We start from the raw sequence: 9,383 nt of genomic DNA on the forward strand, positions 1-9,383 counted from the left end.
TTCGAGGCCAGCCTGGTCTACAGAGTGAGTTCCAGGACAGCCAGGGATACACAGAGAAACCCTGTCTCGAAAAACCAAAAAAGTGTCTGGAGAGAGGAACAAACTACTAATGAAGATTACTTCTAGGAAACAGAAGTAGGGAAGAGATTGCATTTCACACTTTGCACATAGTCATACACACACACACACACACACACACGCACCACACACACACATACACACACACACACACACGCACATACTATCAAGGTTCAAGTGTTTACCACTGAACTATTTATTATACCCATTCCTATTTGACTTTTAAAAAAATGAAAGTGTGGGTGTGTGTATCTGCATGTGGTTATGTGTGCACATGAGTACAGCTTCCTGCAATGGCAGAGATGTTGGATTCCCCTGGAGCTGGAGTTATAGAGAGTTGTGAGCTGGCTGACATAGGTGCTGAGAACTGCACTCAGGTCCTCTTGAAGAGCAGCCAATGCTCTTAGCTGCTATGCTATTTATCCCACATCTCCTGTTTGACTTTTATAACAAGCCAATAACATACTTATCTTAGTCAGGGTTTCTATTCCTGCACAAACATCACGACCAAGAATCAAGTTGGGGAGGAAAGGGTTTATTCAGCTTACACTTCCACACTGTTGTTCATCATCAAAGGAAGTCGGGACTGGAACTCAAGCAGGTCAGGAAGCAGGAGCTGATGCAGAGGCCATGGAGGGATGTTACTTACTGGATTACTTCCCTTGACTTGCTCAGCTTGCTTTCTTATAGAACCCAGGACTACCAGCTCAGGGATGGCACCACCCACAAGGGCCCTTCCCCCCTTGATCACTAACTGAGAAAATGCCTTACAGCTGNATCTCATGGAGGCACTTCCCCAACTGAAGCTCCTTTCTCTGTGATAACTCCAGCCTGTGTCAAGTTGACACACAAAACCAGCCAGTACAATACTCTTTTCCAAAAAATAAAAATAAAAAGGTAAGCTACATGAGCAGCAATTAACAGTAGCTCTGAGCCTCTGGCTCTCCATCTCCCAAGGTTAAAATAAAAACACAGGGAGTAGATTGGCCAAGCTAGTGGTGAAGCCGCTGGTCCAGGTAAGCAGTGCACTTGGCACCATTACAGCACATCCATACAGACAGGAGCACGCCACAGAACAGGAAGTCAGTGGTCTATAAGAGCCTATGCGGAAGCACCCAGAGGTCTTTTCTGGAGGAAGAATTGGGTGTAAAGGAATATGGGTGCCAACATCCATTTGTGAAAATATTTTTTAAGCTACAATGACAGCAGGGATTTTGGCAGTTTTGTTGAAATGCTGGAATCTAAACGAATGAACCAAAAAGTAAGTGCCGGGGCTGGAGAGATGCCTCAGCAGTGAAGAGTGGGCACTGTTCTTACAGAGGAACAGAGAGTTTTCAGTGCTAGTACTTTCATCATTGTTGGTCAGAGTCACTGGTAACTCCAGGTCCAAGAGATCCACTGCCCTCTTGTGGCCTCGCAGGGCACTGCACTCAAGTAAAAAGGCATGCAGACACACACACACACAGGAGGAGGAGGAGGAGGAGGAGGAGGTTTTAAGTTACAGAAGAGCACTCTTTCCCAGAGGGTCCTGAGCACTGAGCAGACTATATACCATGACTAAAGCAGTCATCTGGCATGCTTACTTTATGGTCCAGAACAGCTCAACAAAGAAGGAAATAATTTGCTTTGCGTTTCCTCAAAAAGCTAGGCAAGCACAGGCCAAGACCAAGGGAGAACCCTGAGACTCTAGGCAATAGATAAGACTGAAAACCATCTAAATGCCTAGCAACTGAAGTCTGGTTAAAATTATTGTTTAAGACTAGGGGGAGTGAAGTACTCCCGACACTGAGGAGACTTAGGAAGGAGGATTACCTTGAGTTTGAGACCAGCCTGGGATATGAATACTGAGTTCCAGGCCAATCTAGAGTACAGAGTGAGACCATGTTTCAAAAAGCCAAAATAGAGGCTGGAGAGATAGCTCAGCAATTAAAAGCAATTGTTTCTCTTCCAGAGAACCTGGGTTTGGTTCCCCGTGATCATTTCAGGTGGTTTACAACCTCATGTAACTCTAGGGGATCTGATGCCCTCTGCTGGTCTCTGTGGGTACTGCAGCAGGTACACAAACATGCATCCTAGTACTCAGGGAGGCAGAAGACTGTGACTTCCAGGTCAACCTGGTCTAAATAGTGAGTTCCTGGACACCCAGAGAAATATAGAAAGACATTTTCTCAACAACAACAACAATAATAATAATAATGTAAAGTATACATACCTCAAAACACCCCAATTTCTACAAAGTATCATCTATGAATTTATCCTTGCCTTTCAAATTCTTCTAGGTAATACAAGACTATGAATCACATGAAACCCATCTAGCACTTGGCAAGTAGAGGCAGGAGGACTACAGGAGACCACTGGGGGTAAGGGGCGCAACAATGATCTGAATGCAGGTCATGTGGCTCCAGACCTTAGTCTACCCCAATCCAGCCATTGTCAATGAAGAGCTACTGAACCCAGGCAGATTAAATGGCCAGGTTGAAAACTTTTTAAAAAGAGTCTTATATGATTCAGCTTGGTCCCAAAATTTCAGTGTAGCTAAAATGACCCTGAACCCTTGATCCTCTTGCCTCTATTAGAGACAACCAATAAGACATCAGGTTTTGTGTGGAGCTAGGTCCCAGGCAAACACTAGCAGCTGAGCTACACCACCTGCCCAAGTTTTTGTACACTGAAGGATGGCTGCATTTGACCACAGGTAAGCTAGGCTGGGTTCCTTCTAGCTCCAGCCCCACTCGCTCTGGCCCAAAGATGTATTTATTTATTATATGTAAGTACACTGTAGCTGCCTTCAGACACACCAGAAGAGGCATCAGATCTCATTACAGATGGTTGCTGGGACTTGAACTCGGAACTGCTGAGTCATCTCTCCAGCCCCCAGCTGACTTTCAATGACACTTCTTAAAGCAGGAGTATGGGTAAGGAGTCAAACGGCAGCACCAGCAAGTACGAAGAGATAAGGGTTTCCTCAGACTCTGACCCTCACTGCATAAGTTGCCAGAGGCAGAACCAAGCCTGGTTGCACTGTCCTTTAATTAAAACTACTCTGGAGGCTGAGACAGGAGATAAAAATGCAAAGCATTCCTAAACCAGAGGTGGAATAATGTCTACAGTATCTGCTAACACCTGATTTTTACCAAAGACTTTCCTTTTGAAAGATAAGTCTGTTTATCTAATTTTATCTCATACCAGATTAAGAGAGCAAAGTTATTTCTATTTTAAAGGGCTCAAAAGTAAGGGCTAGGCATGGTGGCCTACACCTGTAATTCCAACATTTGGGAGGCAGAACTGAGGTAAATTTGAAGCCAGCCAGGGCTATAGAATGAGATCCTGCTTGGGAAGAAGGGAAAAGAAAATGAGGTCTAAAAAAACAAAAACAAAAAAAAACAAAAAAAATGAGGTCTGACTTGCCTTGGCTCCCATCTTGGAGTACTCTACATTAGGTAGGAAGTGGGTATCTAGATCCCGTGAAATAAAGTGCTTCCTCTAGGATCAGATAACTAGTGTGCTGGAATATAATAAAGTGATAGCTTTAAAATTGGAACTCAATCCAGTCAGTCCTAGACAATGTTTCTAATTTCTGGGCAGAAATAGATGAAACCTACCATGCTCAAGTGTCCTTTCTCCTCGCACTCAATCATCCCTGGGGGATCATTTTCTCCAATGGCCCCATTTTGCTTATGAGGAAATAGATATAAAAGAGGCTAAGGTGCTACCATCAATTAGAGGATCAGAGGGATTAAAGTTCAACATGTCCTTGCTCTTCCTAAACACCACTGGATAATTCTAGACACTGGAGAAATGTTCTTTGTAGTTTAAGGTATATTAAAAAAAAAAAAAAAAGCACAATAAAACCCACAGCTTCATAGACATTATAGTAATATAAAATTTCCTTTCAAATACTGTTCTTAAAAGAATAAACTTAGTTGGGCAGTGGTGGTACATGCCTTTAGTCCCAGCACTTGGGAGGCAGAGGCAGATGGATTTCTGAGTTCGAGGACAGCCTGGTCTACAAAGTGAGTTCCAGGACAGCCAGGGCTACACAGAGAAATCCTGTCTGGAAAAACCAAAAAAAAAGGGGGCTGGTGAGATGGCTCAGCAGGTAAGAGCATCCGACTGCTCTTCTGAAGGTCCTGAGTTCAAATTCCAGCAACCACATCACAACCATCCGTAACGAGATCTGGCACTCTCTTCTGGAGTGTCTGAAGACAGCTACAGTGTACTTACATATAATAATAAATAAATAAATCTTAAAAACAAAAAAAAACAAAAAAAAACTTAGAGGCTAGAGAGATGGTTCTGTCAGTAGAATGCTTGCCAACAGGAGGGCTTGACCTCAGTCCCAAGCACCTACATTAAAAGAATAAAAACAGACAATAGCTGAGTGGCTGAGTGGTGGAAGGCACACCTTTGATCCCAGCAGTTGGAGGCAGAGACAGGAGGATCTCTGAGTTTAAGGCTATCCTGGTTTACGAGTGAGTTCCAGGGTATTCCGGAGTACACAGCTAAACCATGTCTTGAAAAAGCAAATTAATAAATAAAACTAAAATAAATTTTTTAAAGATTTATTTATTATTATACATAAGTACACTGTAGCTGTAGCTGTCTTCAGACACACCAGAAGAGGGCGTCAGGTCTCATTACGGGTGGTTGTGAGCCACCATGTGGTTGCTGGGATTTGAACTCAGTGGCAGTCAGTGTTCTTACCTGCTGAGCCATCCATAAAAATTTTTAAATTGAAAAAAAGCATCAGTCAAGGGTTTGCTCTCTCCCTGCCTCCATCCACGGAAAGCACAGAAACCCCCTCCGCTGCAGTTGCCACAGCCTTGGGTGGAGGCAGGGTCTGAGCTCGATCCCACAGTGCTGAGCAGCAAAGCTGCTGAGATTCACACATACCACGCACACAAACAGGTGGCGGCAGCAGCTGAGGTCAGCAAGGAACCACTGAGTAACAGAAGGGAAGGAAGGTGACATCCCAAAGGGGTCCACAGATCTCAGGGACTGCTAGAGGCACTACTCGGGAAATCTAAGAACACCCCTGCTCATCACAAAGCCGGACGCCTGCTTGGTTTTGTGGGAAGCCGACACAGAAGACTTGTCTCAGCACACACACAGCTGGCCACTGCTGAGAAACAAGGGCACAGTACTTCCCACATTCAGGAAGACAGACTCAACTGCGTAAGAGGAGGAAGGGGTTGTTGTCACAGGTATGGAAGTTACAAACATAGACTTGATCAAGTCACATGTAAGTGGAAGCCCTGAATACCAACAGTGGTGGCCCTGTAAATGTTATTATGGAACTGACAATGTGACTATCTAAAAACAAGGACTCTTCTGTTCCACATTTCAAAAGGGACACTACAAGCCAAGAGTGTGGCATAAATCCCAGCACTCAGACCATAGAGACAGATGATCACTGAATTCAAGGCTAGCCTGGTCTACAACCTTGTGTTCTAGGCCAACCAGTGCTACACAATGAGACCCTGTCAAGAAAAAAAAAAAAGTGGATTTTTTTTTTTTTTTTTTTTTAGAACAGCTTGATTCTAAATTTGCACTATTTATATCAACAAAAAAGTCATGGCTTCTTGTGGGGATCGGGGTTAAGAGCAGGTACAGTGGCATACATTTGTAATCCCAATGCCTAGCAGGGTCCTGGAGTTTGCTGGCCAGCCCAGCACAGCCAAATTGGTGAGCTTAAGTTGAGTAGGAGATTCTCTCAAACATTAAGGTGGAGAGTGATTAAGGAATACACTCAACGTGGACTTCTGGTCGTCACAGGCACATGTAGAGAAAATATCTTGTGTCTGTATGGATATGGTACCTGTCAAAAATAAATCTGATGGCCTGTGGCTTGGGTAGGAATTAGGAGGTAGAACATCAGGGAGGCAGAAAGGATTCTGAAATAGGGCCAGGTGGAAGGTTCACCTGGGAAGATGTGAAAAGACAGACTCATGGTACCCGAGCATAGGTAAACAGTCATGTAGCAGAATGTAGATTAGCATAAATGGGTTATTTTAAGTTATGACCTAGTCAGAGAAGGGCCTAGCTACATGGCCAAGGTATTTATATATTTTGAGCTGAGTCTTATTTCATGGGGTTGGGAGGAAGAACTGTTACTTCTACAGGCACAGGCAACTCCATACATGCATGAGCATGTGAGCACACACACGTGCGCATACACAAGTAGGATAAACAAAGTAAATTTTGAAGAAAAAGAAAGTGAAACAGCATGAATGACATACTTTAAATATGATAAAAAAATCAAAAAAGTGCAGTTCAAACTTCTGAGATTTAGAAAACAAATTACCAGCCAGCTTCACTACCTCTAAGAGAGAGCCACTATGAGGTAGAGACACTCCCAAATACAAATACTGTAAGTGCAGAATAATCTCAGAAGGTACAGGACAACTATTTTAACAAAGTTAAAAGGTTACAAAATAATCAGTAGAAGTCATTGTTAATGTTCTTTTCTGGTTCTTAAGAGACAGAATCTCATGACTAGCCTCTGCTAGAGTGATGTTTTGTATACTGTATGAAGATGTGTCTCTGTCCTTCCTTGCCTTCCTAAGGCATCTTCTGATTGGTTATGGCCTATAGCATAAGGCAGAATAGTGAGGTGGGACTTCCAGACAAAGAGAGGAACTCTAAAAAGAGTCAGGCGAGGAAAGATTTGCTATGAGATGGAGGAAGTTTGACTATGTAACCAAGAAGAGGTTACATAGTCATATATATATATATATATATGGCAGACCTTAGATTAATATAAACAGAATAACTGAATTACAAGCTAGTAGGCATTAATTCATAAATAAACCTCCATGTCATTATTCAGGAACTGGGGTGGACATAGAAAAGCCCAAACAGTTACAAGCCTCACACTTAGTATATAGCTATGTGAAGCTTGTCTTGGACTCCTAAGCCCCCTGCCTCCATCTGTCAAGGGCTAGGATTACAGGTGTGTGTGTGTGTGTGTGTGTGTGTGTGTGTAACCAACCTACAAAATATTTTTAAAATACAAAAATTATTCACACTCATTGGTTCAAAATTACATTTTTGAAGATTTATTCTAAAGGAAAAATTAATTTCCAAGATGATCTAGCTACAAGGTGTATGAAAAAAGCAAAAATTAAGTATAACAAAAGTTGATTACATTTAACATAGATGTTTAACAACATATGGGCTTTAGGACATCTGGTCTCCACGTGTGTTGGGGTGGACTTCAGAAAGTCCAGAACAATGTTTCCTTATTCCTTTGAGTGTACTAAGGGTTGAACCCGGGATGGAAGATGTCAGACACTCACAAGGCTAAAAGCACTAGCTGCTTCTACTTGACAGAGTCTCACTAAGATAACTGGTTTTAGAAATCTTCCTGCCTTGTCCTATCAAATAGCTGGGATTATAAGAATGTTTCAATAAGCCTGACAAATTTTTATTTGCTTTTTAAAAAATTGTGTGAGTAGGCATTCAGAGATAGTGTAGAGGGCTGTCTTAGTTACTCTTCTACTGCTGACAAAAGACACCATGACCAAGGCATCTTAGAAAAGAAAATTAACTGGGGACATGAGGAGTTTCAGAGGATGAGTCCTTGACCATCAATGGTGGGGAAGGTGGAAACGAGCAGAAGGTATGGCTCTGCAGCAGATGCTAAAAGTTGGCATCTGATCCTCAAACCTGAGACAGGGAGACCCAAAGCCCAGTTCCCAAAGACACCTCTTCCAACAAGGCCCCACTTTCTAATCCTTTCTAAATAGTCCACCAACTGGGAACCAAACATACAAATACATGAGGGCCATTCCCTGGATACCATAGGCCTACAGCCATACCGTAATATAAAATGCATTCAGTCTAACTCTAAAATTCTGTAAATCTTTCACAGTCTCAAGACTTTAAAAGTCCCAAGTCTCTTCTGAGCTGCACGGCAAACTCTTGTTATTGTTGTTGATTTTGTTGTGGTGGTGGTAGTGGTGTTTGTTTGTTTGTTTGTTTTGTAAGACAGGGTTTCTCTGTGTAGACCTAGCTGTCCTGGAACTCACAGAGACTCACCTGCCTCTGCCTCCCCTGTATATCAAGGCAAACTCTTAACTGCAACCCCTGGGGTAAAATCAAAAGACAAATTATCTATATCCAACATATAGTGGCACAGAATATACATTACCATTCCAAAAAGAAGGAAAGGGGAGCAGGTAGGAAATACTGGACCAAAGAAGACTGAAACTTATCAGGTCTAACTCCAAACCCTGAAAGCCCATGCCTGATGTCAAATGGCTGATCATATGGTTCTTCAAATCTCCCACTTCTTTCCGCTTTTTTTCTTTTTAAGATTTATTTATTTATGTACATGAATACATTGTTGCTGTAAATGGTTGTGAGCCTCATGTAGTTGTTGGGCTCCGGTCAACCCTGCTCGCTCTGGTCAGCCCCTCTCGCTCAGTACCTGCTCACTCCAGCCTGATGATTTATTTATTAACAAATAAGTACACAGTAGCTGTCTTCAGACGCACCAGAAGAGGGCATCAGATCTCATTACAGATGGTTGTGAGCCACCATGTGGTTGCTGGGATTTGAACTCAGGACTTTCGGAAGAGCAGTCAGTACTCTTACCTGCTGAGACATCTCACCAGCCCCTCCTTTTGGCTTTCTTGACTGCAACATACTTCTCTCTCTTGAGCTGGTTCCACACCTCCTCTTCAGAGCTCCTTGGCAGGTATCTCAAGGCTCTGGCATCGCATGGCTCTTGGGTTCTCCAGTGAAACCTACGCTTCACCTTCACACCTTCACTCTGGGGCCTCTCTGGGCCCTCTATGCTGGGACACCCCTCTCACACACCTGGCCTCAGCAGCTTTCCTGAACTGTGGAGGAAATTCCACAACTCCTTTATTCCTGTATCCTTGGCTTTAAAGCCAGAATCACTTTGGTCAAATCTGCCAACACATGGAATAGAATCTAGCCCACTTGAAGAATTAATTTGCATAGATTTGACTTGTTGATGCTTTCCCTTGTAGAATAATTTTCCCAACCTTTAGAAGACTCTTTAGGCATTTAACACCTAGGAAGCTTACCTGGGCGGGGTCTGAGAACCACTCCTTTTATCCAGTTTAATTAGCCATTCTTTATACTTCTCAACTCCTTCAGCTCAGGCTCCACCAGTACATTTCCTGGTGCTCTTTTCCTCCTAAACTATACATTTACAATTGTTTTTGGCCTGGCTGGCTGTTTTTTTTGTTATAGGTCTACATAAGAATGATTACTAAGAGCCGGGCGTGGTGGAGCATGCCTTTAATCCCAGCACTAGGGAGGCAGAGGCAGGT

General features: G+C 43.0%; 1 protein-coding gene across 3 annotated transcripts in view; it reads right to left on the minus strand.

Moving 5' to 3' along the window:
- Dcaf5 (DDB1 and CUL4 associated factor 5) overlaps positions 1-9,383 on the minus strand; it is a 96,389-nt gene that overhangs the window by 71,902 nt on the left and 15,104 nt on the right. Inside the window, exon 1 of one of the 3 annotated variants that reach the window (XM_029540623.1) lies at positions 627-647. The exons of the other annotated variants lie outside the window; for them this stretch is intronic. The gene's annotated coding sequence lies outside the window, so the exon portion shown is untranslated. Of the gene's footprint in view, positions 1-626; positions 648-9,383 lie in introns of those variants that run through there. 3 annotated transcript variants of the gene reach the window in all.

Source organism: Mus pahari, chromosome 7 (genome assembly GCF_900095145.1).
Source record: "Mus pahari chromosome 7, PAHARI_EIJ_v1.1, whole genome shotgun sequence".
NCBI classification, from domain to species: domain Eukaryota; kingdom Metazoa; phylum Chordata; class Mammalia; order Rodentia; family Muridae; genus Mus; species Mus pahari.